The 17,462-nt window shown below is 42.8% G+C and overlaps 1 protein-coding gene across 17 annotated transcripts in view; it reads left to right on the top strand.

Moving 5' to 3' along the window:
• The first annotated feature begins 6,325 nt into the window (after window positions 1–6,325).
• PTER (phosphotriesterase related) overlaps window positions 6,326–17,462 on the top strand; it is a 23,204-nt gene continuing 12,067 nt past the window's right edge. Inside the window, exons 1-4 of one of the 17 annotated variants that reach the window (XM_068934670.1) lie at window positions 6,410–6,450; window positions 6,949–7,022; window positions 7,673–7,805; window positions 9,785–9,921. The gene's annotated coding sequence lies outside the window, so the exon portion shown is untranslated. Of the gene's footprint in view, window positions 6,451–6,882; window positions 7,027–7,672; window positions 7,806–9,784; window positions 9,922–17,462 lie in introns of those variants that run through there. The other 16 variants (XM_068934667.1, XM_068934669.1, XM_068934676.1 and 13 more) reach the window with 16 other exon arrangements.

Below are 17,462 nucleotides of genomic sequence, written 5' to 3'. Positions count from 1 at the left end.
AACCTCAAAGAAAGGATCAAGGTTAAAATGGAGAGTTGGAGGAAGACTGGAGAAAATGTAATATCTTTCATTTCTCTAAAAGAAAGTTTTGAACCTTGTGTCTCATGAGCCATGACAGAGAGCAAGAACTGAGAAGATGGAGCAGAGCAAAAAGCTGGACACTGAAGCATGGAAAGATGTATGCTTAGTGTTACTTAGAGAGACAGCTGAAAACAATGGGTAAGTGAACAAGTGAGAATAAAAGATCAAGAAGGTACTGTTAAAGCTGAAGTGGTAGCAGATGGTCATACTGCAAGAATGGAAAATAAAGAAACCCTACTCGTGAAAAAATATAGACCAATAATCTAAGTTTAAAAAAAGAAGCCATCACAAATAAAACGCTTAAGGATGTGGATGGCTGGAGACAACTATCAAGCCTTTACCCAGCAGGGAAATGATTAAAGGCCTCGGGTGACAACAGCTCCTCTGTTGTCTATGTAGTTCTTTGGATCAGGCTAGCTTAGTGCAAAGTACAGGAAGGCTACAGCATGCGTGAGTGCACTGTGAATGCTAGAGGTAACCTAGACAGTATTAATAAGTACAAACACTTGAGCTTTACTTCATCTAGCATTAACCAATTTCAGATCCATCTGTTCCAGTTTGGATAGCAGCCTGGATGTTTTATATTAACTTCATATGCTTCTAAATTAACATCAGTTGTATCCTCCACCAAATAATATTCATAATTCAACAACTGTCTGAATAGAACAAGGGCTCTATTCTCCTCACTAATTTCAACAGGACTACTTGGACAGGGCATAGAAAATCTGATTCCATGCCCCTCAATTCACTCCTACTTTTAAAGAACATTATTTACATCATCTTCCTGTACCCAAATTAGCAGAGAAACACATTTAAACATGAGAGAAACACACTTAAAGCAAATAAACCAAAGATGTTTAAGTCAAATTTTATCTTTTATTAAACATTTGCAATTCCATGATCTTCAAAGGCCTTTTCGTAAACAACGGTAATTTGAGGTGATAAAGGACAAATCTTGTTTGCAATAAAGTAATGAGAGTTTGGGAACTGATTTAGGGAGATCGTATTTGATCCAGTGAGTTACTGGGGGGAAAAAAACAGTCTAACCTTCCTTTATGGTTTAATTTTGAGCTTGTAGAGCCTTCTCCATTTCAATTCCTCTCATTAAGGAGTTTTCTCATTCTCAGTTTCTCTCATTAAAGATATAAAGTTTAAAAGGTGGCAACCAACTAGCAGAAATTGTGTTTGAACAGTGAATTGAAATCTAACGGCCTCAAGTTTTGCCCTCAATTACATCCACACAAAGATACTCGTAACTTTGGTACTAATTGCAAGTACAGATGGTATCAAAGTCACTTATCAACAGCTCTTGGGATTTAACAAAAGAATGAAGTTAAAGTGGCAGGCTGAACTGACTGCTCTTTGTTTACTCGCACGTGTTCTCTCTGATCACTGGCAGAAATAAGCTTCAATTTTGTATTACTAAATGGAGTCACCCTAGTGCTGAGGAAGACATAGAGCAGCAGAAGGTTCCAAAATTCACTCACATAGCACTATAAATTGATGTCAAAGTCAATAATAGTGAGTGAGATAGTAAGAGTCAGTCTAATAAGTTTTGTTGTATAGACAAAAGAAAATTTTCGTTCTTGAAAAGAGACTGAAATTTTTTATTTGGGAACCTTTTGCTCTCAACCTGAGGCCCATTACAAATGATGTGAACCGCCCCCTCATTCTGTCTTCCACTCTTGCAGCGCAATCAGGAGCTTAATTCCTCTCCTCCTTCTGTCCCTCTGCTGTGCAATCAGCCATGGTAAGATGCATGCAGTTCAAGATCATATGTGGCAAGTAAACTTATGTCATTTTCTAAAAAAAAAAGGTTGTGTATTCACTTGTCATCTGGATTGAACAGATTTACATACATGTCTTTGAAAGTGTCCTCTTAACTCAGGCAGCGAACATGCACTTACTGCTGCAAATACCTCAGAAGCTTATAGGCTTTCAGGACTACTTGCCTACATTCTCCTCTCTGGGGGGGAGGGGGAAAAGACATTTTTCAGACCAAATAAAGGCTTGAAAATACCTACCCTCCTAAAATACAAATCAACATAGACAAGACAGCAGGAGAGGTACCATCGTGTCACTTGTGTAGAGACTCTAGCCTCATCACACAAAGGAAAAGGAGATGAAGATGCCGACAGAATTGCATGCAACAGCTGGAAAGCTATGGCTTTTTCTAGAGATGCTTGTTCCTCCATTCTCTCTCAGTACTCACAAGTAATTTATTTTCCTCTTCCTTATTTTCCATGTATTTAAAGCAGAAGTTAATTTTAAATATAAGGAGATAAATGGCATTCTGAAATAAAAATAAAGCTGGAAGTCTCCACATCTTGATGATCACACTAGCTTAACTATTTCTAAATACTCTCCACCATCTCAAATAGTAACTAAGAAAGTAAGATCAAGTAACTCTTTAGTCTGCAGTCTACATTGTTCTGCTTTTTGCCTCTAGAAAACTGTAACTTAGCATTCTTCAGAGACATTTGTTTACTTTCGCGGTTAATGAATAGCTTTGTGATAGTTTCAGTTAAATATCATGCATTATCTATGTCTTCCAACAACTCTTATTTAGTCCTTGCAGCACCTGCAATTCGATGCTCAGACTGGTACCCCTGTCTGTAGCTCACCACAGTTTTTCAAGAACAGCCATTGCCATTCTCTGAACAACATTACCAAATGGTCCCCCTCCTAAACAAAAAAAGCACCCCTAACCCCCTTCCTAACAGTCCTGGGTTAGTTTAAAAATTTATCTGCTGCAGGAACTAAGGACCCACGTCTGCTGTTCTGCCACTTAAGAGCAACAGGTGTACACCACATTGACAAGCACATCACTCCATCTAGCCCTCTCCATTTATGGAATCACTTGGAACGGGGGAAAAAAAGCCATTTTGTCAAGATCAATAAAGGGTTTTCCCGAAGGATTAAAATTTGCATTTTTAAACTCGGCTAAATTCTCTGGCAGCTCTTTTTTTGTATATTGGGCATTTCTATCTATTCACACTATCAACTCGCCAGCTCGGGATTATATTGTCCATGTGTGCAAGTGATACTCTCACTTCACATTGCCCAAGGGCATGTGTGCAAGCGCTTATGTTTGTAATCGCACTTGCCCAAATATTGCTTCTAATTGCATTTTGCCTCTTCCTTTCCTGGCTGATTACTATTCTGAAGAAAGAAGGATCTTCTGTTAAAGCAAACCGGAATTCTGCTGTGCTTCACACCTTGTTGTAGGCGTATGGCTTCAGTCATACCAGAAAAAAAAATAATATCCAGCATACTGAAGAAGGGCTTGTTTGTGCCTGAAAATTTGTCCAGTTATACCAGTTGGCCTAGTGAAAGCTATGATGCTCCATTGTTACCAGACTTCTGCAAAGGGGCTTATGCCAAAGAAAAAACCCATTTCGCTTAAGCTAGTGTCCGTGATACCTACTGCTGTCTGAGCAACTGAAGCGCAGCGCCACAGATTTCCGCACCGGCTGCAGGAGAGCGCGTGGTCCCCGGAGGTTGCGCCGTTGCCACAGCGACTGGCTGTCACCGCCGCTGGGCCGGGGAAGCCCCCGGGGCCGGGGCACATCTGCGCGCCCAGGCACGGCCCCACAGCACCCCTTCCCCGGAGTCACCCCCGGGGCGCTGCCTCGCCTCACGGCTGGCGTTTTATCTCATGGTCTGCTCTGTTCTGCTAACCAGCCACGGAAAGAGCAGGAATGATGCCTAGGCGAATGCACGGCAAGTACTCAGTCCTTACTTTGGGTGTCCTGTTATCCGATGGCTCCATTAACAAGGGTGCCCCAAGTAGGGCGAGGATCGTTCATTGACTTCAGTGCCCCCTTTGGGAATTGCGTGGTGAAGGAGCTGGACAGACACACAGACGTTATTTAGCCCTTAGCAGACCGTAATTTCTATAAAAACTACTGACACGGAGTTTTTTTTTAGTGTAGACCCAACAAAATGAAAGAACTTTTATTTTTTATTAGTAACCCTCGGCTCCCTGTTCCTGAATCATGCGATATGGATACTGCTGTTTGTCACATTACTGACAGCTGCCACTGCTATTCGTATGGCAACACAGCTGAGATTTTTCTGTTTGTTTGTTTCCCCCGACTTCATGAGCCATTTAATGTGGTAACCAGTCCAGTGTTTCTAGGAAGCCCACAGCCTGGTTGTCAGACTTGGGAAAGGGGATACAAATGCCAAATACATTACATAAGGTTGTATATCACCTAAATGGTGAACACAGCGTCATATGTATAGACTCTGCCAGCTGCTGACTTGTTTTCACTGTTCGCTACACATTTGGTCTGAATGAGACAGTCTCATTACTTTATGTTTACAAGCCTCTGTTCTGTAGCAAGCTGGAGCAAGGACATAAAACCCCAAAATATAGTACCTTACTTTGATTTGGGCATACTGAAGATTGCCTTAAAGAAAAGCTCATTTTCTATGTGTAAAGATGCAGACTGAATGTGGTTTTACTTTGTACCTACCCAAGTTTTCATACTGCTTCTATATTTTAAAACACAAAAGAGATGTAGAAGTGCAGGCCTTTTGTAAAATTTATCGCAAATCTTCAAAATAGGTTTGATATGGCCAGTGACAAATGATGTCCCATAAAGTACTGCATGACTATTTTTAACATAGTTCTCATACATAATTTCTCCTGCATTGATTGCCCAGCAATATGAACATGTTGAAATACAAGACATCATAAATGACAGGCTTTCATATCTTCCCTTGATCTTTGCAGGACCCATACTCACTTCGCTTCATAGCAGAAGCAAATAAAAACAAGTGACGCTAACAACTGGAACCACATCAGCAGCTTAGCTCTAGCCATCTATCTCTATTAATCGTGGTAATATAGGCTGTGACTGGCTGGTGAGGGGAAAAATCCCAAACTTGTTTCACCTGCTTTGCCTTCTTCACCGTTAGTTTCCCTTTACTGGTCAGTAATTTCCCTTTTGGCTGAGTTCATAAAGGTGCAGCCCTCCCCACACCGGTATCACCAGTCACTGTGGATCCTACCCTCATGTTTTGTATGCCCATAGTGCTTTCTTTTTTTCCCCCCAGTCAAAATTCAATTTCTTCATCACTTTTATAAAAGCACAGTTCTGTGCCTTACCTCCTCCTACCTTTCTAAAGTTGTTTACTCTTGAAACCTCCTCATTTTTCATCTACTACCTCCATTTTCGTCCTTCATTGTAAGACAGATGATAACAGGCCGGAGCATCAGAACGCGCTGCCTTTGATTGCCAGTTTTGCCCACTCACTTTCTGCCTGGTACTGAACGTGTCGGAGGATGCTCTGGGATCTGAATAAAAGCTAGGATCCAACTCGCACAGGCAATGAGCAGCGACGTGAGCGGGAGCCAGAGGAGATGCCGTTCCCGGGCTACGTGCTGCGGGGTGTGGGGGCATCACTGGCCCCAGCGGGTACGAACAGGGATTGGGAAAAAGTCAGTGTGGAGCCGAGAAGAGCAATGAGAGCAGCAACTACTGTCCTTGGACGTACATGAGATCCACACCCTGGTCTGAGTTAACAGGTCTGTGCAGTGCGCAAAGTGCTGGCCACGTGGGAAGGCAGGAGGAGTTCACTGTCCTTGGTGCCTTTGCCAGCTGCGTCGCCAGCATCTGCTTATCTTTCTGTGAAATGGAAGAGCACTGCTCCGGATGTCGGGAGCCTTAGGGAAATAAGACGCTTTTGAGAGCCTAGGCAGAAAGTGTAAGAACTTAGGTGTCAAGTCTGTTTTCCTTTCGTACTTTGCATCCGCGTTTTTATCCAGAATCACTGTCATTGTCATCCTGTTTATGAATACCGGGAAGCTTCTCTTCAACCTTCCTGCTGTTTGCATTGCAAGGGCAAACTATAAAATACTGCCTTTTGCAAGCCATCTCCCAGTCCCCCAAAAGGACTCAGTGGATCTGAGCATCTTCCCCGCTGCGTAAACAGGGGTCACCAGCAAGGACGGCCAGGATGCTCATGCCCTCCCACTCTCGTTTAAAACTGCAGCCCGCATTGCCACGAAACGTGGCGTGGTTCCGCTTCACGGCGGAGAGGGCCCCCGCAGAGGGCCAGCTCTGGCGGCTCAGGCTACCGAGGGCCGGCAGCGGCATGCGGAGCCCCGCCGGGGCCAGCGCTGGGCCGCGGGGCCAGGTCGCGGTCGGCCCCGAGGGAGCCAGGCGGGCCCCCGGGGGCCGGCAGCAGTGTGAGGCGCCCGGCCGCGCTCACCCGGCCCCGGGGGCGCCCTGGGCTCCAAGGTCCGCGCTGCCCTCGCACCCGCCCGCGGGGCTGGGCCGCGGCGGCGGGGAAGGCCCACCCCGAGCGGGGCGGGAGCCGCGGGCGGGCGCGCTGCCGCCCGGAGGGTCCTGCCGCGGGGTGAGCGAGCGCGCGAGCGCGGCCGGGTCCCCCCGCGGCGCGGCCGGGTCCCCCCGCGGCGGCGGGGGCGCCTGCTCCGCCCGGCAGGCCGCGGGCCGCCCTCCTCCCGCGGCCCGGAGCCGTCGCGGCGGCGGACCGGGTCGGGCCAGGCCGGGCCGGGCCGGGCCGGGAGCTGCGGTGCCGCCGCTTGTCCTTGGCGCCCTGGGCCGCTCCTGCGGCAGGGGGCCCGGGCCGGGAAACTTTCGGCGGAGTTGAGAGGCGAAAGCTGCTTCCGCCCCCCACAGGCCCGAGGCGGCGGGAGCGGACCCGGGCTGGGCCGGGCCGGGCCTGGGCGGCCGGCGGGGGAGCGGTTCGCGGCGAGGAGCGGGAGCGGGCGCGCTGGGGAGCGCGGCGGGGGAGGCGGCGGTGGGGCAGCGGCGGTGGGGCGGAGCGGGCCCCGCGGCGGCGGGTTGAGCTAACGAGCGTCTCTTTGTTTGCTGGAAATCGCTGCCCGGGGAGAAGTGACAAGTTATCGGAGCCGGTAGGGAAGAGTGGCTGAACGGCGTGGGTGCAGGCAAGCTGCTGTTGTTCGTGTTGGTATTTAATATTTATACAGCCATAACAAGTTAAATACGGGCGGCAGCTGTGTCCTCTGCAGTGGTGCTCTCCCAGGAGTTGCTAGCGGTGGGTCTGTGGGGGAACAAGTGCCTCAGTGCGGACCTTCAGAGCCTGCCTTCAGCTGTCTCCTGTCTGGAGGCACTTGCTGTCCCCTGCAAGGCGCTTCCAGGGTTGCGTGAGCTTGATGAGGCTCCGCAGCAAAGCCCCAGCCGTGCCCACCAGCCTCGCTGGGGTCCAGGCACTGTGCCTCCAGTGTGCGTCTTGGCCAGCGCCCTGAGGTCTGCCGTCCAGTCACGCGCTTTACAAAACGCAGCTGCGGCAGAAGGCCGGCTTTCGCCTTCCTGTGCCCCAGCTCAGCGAGCCGCAGACGAGTGCTCCACCTGGACAAGGGAGGCCGAGGTCGCCTTTGCCGGGTGTGGTTCGGTGCTGTGGCCGAGCCACTGCCCAGCAGCGGGCCTGGGTGCCTTACAGCCTCTTGGCAACAGGTCTTGTGTTGTGGTGAGCTTGGTCCTGAGGTGAAGCATACAAGTCACATTAGGGAGGAACTCAGATGAGCATGTTTTGGCCTGGCATACGTGAATGTATTGATCTCTGAGAAAATTGTGTGTAAAATTCTTTTTTTTAGGTGTCTGCTGTTGAGGATGTCGTCTGTATGCTAGAAGGCTTGTGATAACTCTTGAATGAAACAAATTTTTAGCTCGAGGTCACTTTCTTTTGGAAAATTATGTTTTGCCTGTCTAAAATTCCCCGGAGTTTGGGTACGTTATTCCACGCTTTCTGTCGTAATAGGTTCTCTAGTGTTCAAAGGTTGTTGCCTTCTTTCCGCTGTGGGCTGTGTTTCAGTGATGGGTGAAGTGATCCTTGTAATAGGTAGTTTTGTATCATTTTGTCAGGTACTTTGGGATTGTTGTATGAAAGACTACATAAGTGTCATTTATTATTATGAATTCCTCCCATGTTTGGGAATTTAACAGACATAATATTCTCCATCATGTCACCATCATCACATTCATTTTTGTGATTATAATCAAAGGTGGCAACAGTGGCATTCAGATGCTTAATTACATTTCATATAGATGACCAGTGTTAACTTACGGAATTAGTGCATGGTAGAGCAGGAACAAGTGTTATTACTTCCCTCTGTGGTTAGCAAGCCATCAGCTTGCTCCTCACATATCAGAATCAGTATATATTGAACCATATGGCAACAGAGAGTTCTGTTTTTATTAAAGGATTGTTTCTCTGAACATTCTGTGTAGTCTATTTCTTATTTCACTTGATGTAGCTCTAAAGTGTTTTTTCCATCTTACAAGACTTAAAATATTGAACAAGGTTAATTTTTCTAATAAGCTGAAATGAGGAAGGCAGATTTTTGCATGCCACCTCTCTGATAGCCACCTCTCTAGCCACCTCTCTGATAGCTAGAAGATCTAGATAGCTAGAAATCCATCTAGGATGTGGGAGACTAAGGTTCAAGTCCCCAGTTTGATTTAGAGCAGAGATTTGAACTTAGGTCTTCTGTGTTTCTAGAGAATATCCAAGTTGTTGTTTCATCAGCTGTCTTGGGGAGGGAAGGGGAGTGTCCCATCCCTCTAGTTCTAGTAATAAACTTCTTTTTTCTCAAAACTGGTCGGGTGGGTTTTCTTGTAGGATCCTGCTTTAGCAGCTCATTGTTTTCTGGTCGTAAATTAAAAAGCTTCTTCAGAATTTTCCAAGCAATAGCCAAGTCGTTGCTCTGGTATCAATCTGTACAAAGATACTAATCCAAGAAAGACATTTGTCCTGGCAGTGGCTGGGATATGTATCAGAAGTGCATTTATTTAACTGCTCATTAAGAAAGACTACCACCACATAATCTCATATATGTTTTAAGCAAATCATGAATTTTCAGTCAAATCTCAGAAGTATATGTAGAATCATTCTTCTCAAAGCTGTTCTCCAACTTTAGTCCCGCAAGGAGTCAAAGGCACATGGGTCTTTTCTAAGGTAACTTCTGTGGAGGAGCAAGGACCAAAGAAAGGGTGGCATCTTGCCTGCTAAGGCATCCTCTCTGTTCTTTTTTTTCAGGATCTCCCCTCCTACTAGAAGTGTAAAAGAGAGTTATTTTAACCCACAGTTGTCTTTGCCCTGTCTAGAGTCTTTGTAGTGAGGACTAGTCACTGAGTGAAAGGAAGTTAATGCTTTCTTTGCCATGATTCCTGTGTTTTCTGGCAGGTGGGAACCTGAAAATGTTCTGCTGGTCTCACTGCTAGAACTCCTGAGGGCTGTACACTTTATTGCAGAACTTGGTTCTTTGTTATTCACTTAAGACTAGGTAACAAAGATTTTTTACATCACAGAAAGTTAATAGTTTCCAGGACAAAGATGCTGAGTTTGTGTCTTCCGGCAAAAATACTTAGTCATGCTGTGATACAAAAATACAAAACAGTTGCAGGCTTCTGTGTCCGGTTCTTGATAAGACTGAAGATTCAGCAGTATCTGGAAAGAAAGCGGAAGGATATGCAGGAAACCTGATGGTCTTATTCTTGAGTGTGTTAGCTGCTTTTGCTGTTTCACTCTTGAGCCCAGCCAAGGCTTAGAAACAGGTACCAAGGAGTTGTACAAGCATGAGGTCATTGACTTTGATCACTGACAAGGCATGCAGACTCTATAAAAGATGATCTCTAAGTTAAAAGATGCTCTCTGAAGTTATCAGCCTCAAGTTTTCAATGGGCTTACGTTAACTTTCCCCCTGTAGGCTAGTTTCTTGTCAGAGCAGAAGTGGACTTGGAGAAAGGCATCTGGCTTCCATTTCCTAAAACAGTGATGGCGGAACACTCACAATGGAAACTGTGAAGGCTTTTCTCAGGGTATTTTTTTTCAGTGGGTCTCCAGGTAGGTTAGAAACTTTGGGATACTGTTGTTTGCAGTACTGGGAAGCTGAACTTAGTTCTGTCCATCTAAATTCAACATTCAGTATTAAAGAAAGTGGTTTTATGAAAGAACCAGTCATTGTTGTAGTCTGCTGTCTGGAATGAGGCGCTAAACCCTGGCCATAAGCTATTTTCAACTGTGTGTCACTTCACAGTCCTCAGAGGATCAGTGACTGTTATGTTCCCCACAAACCTGACCTCAGGTTCATTCACCTGAATTTTCTACTCAGTCATTTCCAGTCTTGACCGAGAGGTAGTAATGAACATCACTCTTCCATTGCATAGATTTGTATGGTGAGCAAGATAATGTCTGATGTCTGTTGTCTTAGACCTCCCTTCTCTCTTTACCTCTGCATGTAAAAATCCATAGAGTGATTTGCTGTGATTCTTGGTGAAGTTGCTGCACAAATGAGTGACAATGCTCTGTCCAGCATGCTTAGTGAAACATATAAGCTTATGTGAAAATATGCAAGCATATACGACCTTAAGTAGACCAAAAAAAAAAAGAAAACGATTAAGTCAATGAGAACAAGAGTAGGATTAGATTCATGCTTTAAGTTTTGAATTTGAAATTTAGAAGGAGTGAAGACTGGACACTCATTCCTAAAAAGCACAAAAGGTTTTCCTGTATCATGTTGTCCTAGCAAGAAAGACAGTGTGTGCTTGCAACCTTGTATCCATTAGAAGCAAATATGATTCTATTTAGGGCTAAGAACACAAATGCATGTAGCACCATGCAGCACTTAGACCATATTTGCATATATTATTATATAGCATAATGTGACTTCAGTTCTGATTTTTGGCCTAAAAACACTATGTGACTATGTAAAATATAATTAATGTAATGTCGGAGCCTAGGGGAGGTTTTTTATCTGACCTTTTGTCAGGAATAATTTTGGAAGCTTCCCAAAATGTAAAATCCCCTGAAGTTCTTACAAAGGAGATGTTGATGAAGAAAATACTTGTGGGTATGTTGCTCCCAAATCTCTCTGAGAAAGAGAAACTGCAATGTGACTTTGCTGTGAGAAGCCTGTTACCTGCGCAGACATGAGGTAAAAAAAAAAATCTGAGTCTATTGTGTTAGAAGCAACTGGACTTTAACCATAACGTGGGGGGAAAAAAAGTGTGCATTAGTATTAAATACTATGACAGTTGCTCAGACTCTGTCTTTGGGACAAGTCGTTGGATGCTTGGATGTGTCGTCAGATGCAGATCACGCGCTTGCTTTGGTCCCAAAGGTGTGGCCCAGCCATGAGATGCAGATGAAAGGCAACACTTTTTCTGATGTGGTTGTTGAACTGCAAGGAAGGAATCTGTTTTATGTATGGTTGGCTCAAAGCCTGCGCAGAGCATGAATGTGACCCTCAAACCCCACGAAACTGGAAGATCTCTCTGGCCACTGTTGGCTAAGCAATAGACTATGCAGTGAGAATTTTCACTTCTCATCCTTTCGGGGAACAACTGAAAGTTTTGCTTCTCACTTGCCCTGTTCCTTTCCTCAAAGTGTACTTTTTGGAGGTTGTGGGAACAATGAATCAATATAATGGCCTGTCATGTATACATATTAGTGTTAAAATTTCTCTTACATTGCAATTTAAGTAACTTTGCTTTTAGTTCATAGCTTTTTGCCAGGCTTCACTCAAGCAAAGTAAAGAGGTGTAGGGTTTCTCTGCCCCTAATTACTGTGCATGATTTCACGTGAAAAATTAATGCAAGGCGTAAAAGGGATCAGCAGAGGGATGAAAGGTGATAGCAGAGGCTTTCATGAAAGAAAATGCAGCAGGAAGCTGTTTTCAGCCAAAAAATAAGTCCCTCTTTTACAGCCTCCAAGGCAATGCTTTAACACTGGTGTTCTGCACGTGCATGTTTTGCTGGACTTCTGCTCACCACTGTAGACTTGTGTAACACTGTGATAGATCTGTCATATCTTGTTTTCGTAGCACATGTTGCAACTTAATACAAGGGCTTATTTCTAGGTATCCTTCTCGCTTGAATTGTGTAATAGCTTTTTGATTGCTGAAAGCTTATATAAGAAATTTGGTGAAAACAATGTTTGGTGTTTCCTTTAGCCCGATTTCTTAAGGAAATTATTGTGTCTAAATGGTTTTGGGATCAAAGCTAGTTTGGGATCAAAGCTAGATGAAAGGCCACTGCATTAATCCACTGCTCTGAATATCTCCAGAACAATGTGTTTCAGGAGAAAGAAAAATGTAGAGATAGGTGATGCTTTTTAAATATTTCCCTCAAGAGATCTCTGGCTTTTGAATCTGTTGGCCAGTTTCTGCCCAGTCTAAGAGACTGCAGGTATCTGAAATGAACTTCCTTCATGAAAACATAGCCATGCAAAGATGAGAAACTCTACAAGTGTCCCATTAAGGGAAGAGCTACAGGCTATACTCGTAGGTGGTTAGATGAGTGTTCTTGTAGAACAGCGGTACCGTAAGTGTTTCCCTCCTCTATGAGGACTTTAGTCAAATTATGAAATATCTCTGATGTGACATAGATCCTTAGGACCTTGCCTAGTGTTGATGCTCAAGGAAGTGTTGATGTGCCACTCTGATGCAATTTAACCAGCAACTAGGAAGAAGGCCAGCGCTAGATATCTAGTGTCCTTGGTCCCCTTAGTACGCTTCTGCACCAGACAAGGGGGCCATAGTATGAAAATGTGTCACAGTACTTGTTTCTTAAAATTAAGACTATGAAGCTACTGAGGAAGGAAAGCTCCACCTCTGAATAGGTCAGATATTTAGCTTATTGTTTCTGAGTTAAGTTGAAGTTCAAGAAGTCATGATAATCTCAGAGCTCCAGTTTGGGAGAGGAGAAAGACCCGATGTCACTTCTGATTGTGTAGCCTGGGAAGAAAAATTATGACTGTAATGGGAATAGTCTGCTTCACCTTCATAGTCTTCAGACCTTCAGACCTGCCATCTCTGTAGAAGACAGAGTAGTTTGCCCAGAAACCAGCATTTCTTCGTAATCCTTCATAATGCGATATGCTTTTATCTGGCATCTTGCATAACACAGAGACAGCTCTAGTGGTAGTGGGAGAGTGCCAGTTTAGGAGTATGGTGTCACAGACTGTTGGACATCTTGCAGCCTTTGACGTAGAGGGAATTGCTAGGCTAAAGGACCTAAATGAGCCTTAAATCTGTCCTTCTGGAGTGGATGCAAGTTCACTCCTGCCTGCGCTCTCAGCCAGGCAACTGTGGGCTCTACTCCAAAACCCTCTCAGTTGCAGTTACCTGATACTGTGCATGGGCCAAAAGGCCATGCTAGTTGAAACCCATGTATGAATCTGGCTTCCAGGCATGTTTGTTCTGTAATCAGAGCTTGTGAACAAATTTTGGAAGAACAAGTACACCTAGAATCTGTCTGTCAGAGAAGTTAGAAAACTTGCTTGTCAGGTGGCAAAAAGGAAAGTCCTTCCACGCCATAAACCTCTACAGATTCAGCAGAACCATTGGGAGTGAGAGAAATAAGTTATTAAAATCTTAGAGGAAAAATCAGATACTTAAGCTACCCCAACCCAAAAGAGTACAAGTAATGGCATACTTCCAGCTTTTTCTATGCTTTGTGATTTTTTTCTTATAGCAAAGGGCATCCTGCCTTTTTTTTTTAATTTTTTAAAGCACTTCAATACAGTGAAAATGATTTTCAGTATCACAAAAGATGTGATACTTTGATATTGGCTTTATTTTGGCATGGTACTTAAAGCCAGTTGGAGACACATTTTTTAAAAAAATTCCTCCTGAAATATTCTGTACTTATCTTGCCCTCTGCCTCTTCTGTTGTCTTGCCAACCTTTTTCTGTCATCACAAGGTGTTCAAATATGGGCAATGATGACAGAGCATAGACTAGATAATAATAATTTACTACAGATGTGTCATATATTTCTAACTGGGGGCTTTTCCATGCTCTGTGGAGGTCACTCACAGTAGAATTGAACCCTCAAAGCATTTACCTCTAGCCATAAATATATAGCAGACCTGTGCTATGTCAGATTTCCTGGGACTGTTTGATTATGCAAGGAAGGACCCTTTTGTAATGCTCATCATGCAGGCAGGGCAACCTTTATTGCTAAATGGCAGCTGAATTTTTTTTTTCTACAGATAATGAATACCTATTGAGCCTCTGTTATTGTTTGTTGTAAATTTTCTGTCACAGCAATCTGGATGTAGTGTTACTGTAAACCCACATTGTAATGTAATGACAATAAAATGAATCCCGTGCTAGTCTAAGAGAATCTATGCTAATACCATTAAAATGTGCTTACCAAATCAAAGCAAATGCATTAACATGTGGAAACTGTATTTATGCGATTATTATGTTCTAGCAATATGAGATTACTGTAGGAAGCAGCTAATCCAAACCTAGGGAGAATTCCTATTACAAGACCATTAAAATGATACAATGACTGAAGTGCAAATTTCAGATGAGAAAAGTGGAGACACAAATCTTGTCATCAATATTTGAGCAAACTCAGTGGAGTTTTTACAAGAATGAGGAAGGCAGTACCGTGACCTTTTTAGCAGCAAATCTCTTTCCTCTTAATAATACCTCTAGGAAAAATATTTACTTTACCAGTATTTAACAGTAGGCTAACTAAGAGAATCATATTTTGTGCGGCATACAATCAGTCGTCATAGAGGTTTGACCAGAGTTTGTTACAGAATCATTAGTTAACATAGTTAAATATGTTAACGTGTTAAAGGAATTCTCATTTTCCTTTTATCTGAATATGTAATTTTCAGGGATTATCTTTTAATTCTTTATATATACAGCATCTAGGACATAGAAGTACTGGTCTGTGGCAGATCACCTACCTTTGTGCTACCACAGTATAAATTAATGATTTCCAAAACCAAAATATCTATAGTTGGCAGATAAGAGCCTGCATATTTGTTCTTGTGGTAGGAATATACCACCCCTCCCTTGCCTTCAAACTAGGTTAGGATTCAGGAAAAATAATTCACATCTTTTATAGAGGGCCATCTAAAATACAGATGTCATGTCCAGGGCTGTTTCTTGATTCCCCTTGTCCATGGAAAGAGGCAGATACTTCTAACAAGTAATTTGCCTTGTCCTGTTCCTTGAAAAGTAGGTTAGATGAATTGCCTGTAGAGATGGCTTCCTCTCTCTTCTTCTCTCTGCCTCTCTCTGGAAAAGAGCTACCCTGGACAAGACATCCACCAGTTTCGAAGGCTAAAATGATGTGATATGAATTAAGTTTTATGTATATGGAAGAAGAAACTTGTGCTCAGAAAAAAGTTTGGTATAAGACATGGAATGCAAGTAATTATTAGAGCACACGAGTGTTGATTTCTGTAGTAACGTTTACATGCTTCAGTTAAGCAGCAATCCATTTAAAAACTTTGAAACTAAACTCTAGTTTAAGGAAACTAATTAAATTATAGTACCATCAGGTGAATGTTATTAAAGATAATATATCATTATAAGATAATCATGGCATGCTATCTATGTAAATGACAGCAGAGGAGATATCGGGATAGTGATTTCAAAAATAATTCCAATCAAAAGTTATTGGCTGTCTTTTTCATATTTTTTTATTAAAATTGGTGGTTTTCTAAAACTGTTAGTAAGCAAGTACTGACATTAATTAGCAGTAATCTTATTTTTCAGGAAGATAAAATTAGTCCTACCTTAAATATTGTTTGTTTCTGTTTCCATCTTTGTGATGCTTCTTATATTTGTAGAAATACTTGGTCTAAATCAAAAGGTTTGAAAGTATGTATTAGTTCTGTACATATGCTATAGTCTGAAGTCTAGAGTCTAAAATTCAACATTCTAATCTCTGCTACAAGAAAAACCTGCCATTGCAACAGATAATTTTAGACCTTTTACCCCTGTTGTAAATCAGAAGACAGCGTCCTCAGCTATAGGTCGATTCCCCCCACCCCCACAACCTGGGTCTTCATAGGGCTCAGACCAGATTGAGACTAATCCAGTTTAACTAGGTCAGAAAGGAATTAATAGCAACAAGTGCTGAAAATCAACATTTTATCAAAATAGTAATCTGAAAGCAGAAATTCTGATGCAATAAAAATGGCTTTTGTTGAATAACAGCACTATATAACTATAAAGTGGAAACTTGTTAAGAAGACAGACTCTAATCACTTAGTGTCTAGTTTTATTACAGGAACTTCATTATACTTGTGTTTAAATACTTGTGTATTTAATTATATACCCAGATGGGCTTGAATATGGTCAATGAACATGAGGGAGAAAAGTGTGTCTCCAGTACAACATGTAAATATCTATCTATGCTGTCAGGGCTTTACTGAATAGCAGAGCATGGATATTTATTGCAAAAAAAATAAAGGTAATGCATTTATCTTAATCTCTTTGCTATGAATATAAGAGTGACTCAGATCATTGAACTTTGTCCAAAATTGTGGGTTGCTCTGTAGAGTGCCAGCTTTATTCAAGAATTGAATTAATGTCTAGGTTGGACAACTTAATTGAAATGCAGCTAGTCGCAGTTTCTGACTAAGACAGGTATTTTGCTTTTAATTATTTGCTCAAGAATAATATTTTCTGAAGTCATACACTTCTTAATTTATTTGGCAAAAAATAAATCATTATATTAATCAGCCAGCAGTCTGTTCTACCGAAGTAATTATTCTTCTGCCTTCTCAAACAAGTCGACACACTAGTCTACAAATGAAATTCATAAAAGAACAGTCCTTTCTAAGTGGAATTTTCATACATATCTGCTTATTCACAAGGCAAGCAAACATAGTCAGTCAGTCCCATCTCTTTCTTAAGGATGGCCAAGTTTTCATATTAAAATAACTGCAAGCACTACAAGCTCCTTGCTAGGCAGTCAATGTCTCCCTTTTGCAAGGAGGTGGGTCGCTGTTCCTGTGTTGGTACTCTTGACAGTGACTCTGGCTCGTGAAGGGAAGTATCTTCAAAGAGATTGAGATGGTCTTGTGCCCTTTGATATGTAGAGTTCAATGCCCTTCAGATACCAGTTTTTCTGTCATCCTAGTAGATTAACTCTCATAGTTTAAAGGAAAATGTCCTCTGAGGGCTTCGCCAGTAACAAACACGTATGTGATATTATTCACTAAAAGGGAGACAGAGATGGGAAAGACCTCTCTCTTTAATCAATATTGCATGCTCTAGTTAGTCCTGTCCTCTGGACATGATTAAACATGTATTTTGTTTCATAACTGATGATTTTGGTTGACTTGGGATTATAACTACATATCCCCAAGCCTTTGCAACTAGCATCAAGAAGATCTAACATGAACTGGGTAGTCAGCTATGTTTAATGTTAATATGGCGCATAAACTAAAGAAATCCCCCTCCCCAGAAAATCCCCATAAACCCTAATGGAGAGAGTTGCAGCTAATTCTAACCTGAAGAGATCCAGGCTATACTTGTAGAGACCAGATGCTTTTGACAGGAGCCGATTCTGGGCTTTAGCCTCAAGGTATATCTTTGTCACCACTCCTTTGAAGTTTAAAAAAATAACG

This window comes from Struthio camelus, chromosome 2, assembly GCF_040807025.1.
Source record: "Struthio camelus isolate bStrCam1 chromosome 2, bStrCam1.hap1, whole genome shotgun sequence".
In the NCBI taxonomy this organism is placed as follows: domain Eukaryota; kingdom Metazoa; phylum Chordata; class Aves; order Struthioniformes; family Struthionidae; genus Struthio; species Struthio camelus.
The sequence above is the reverse complement of the archived record's forward strand: the minus strand, read 5'-3'. Positions and strand labels throughout refer to the sequence as shown.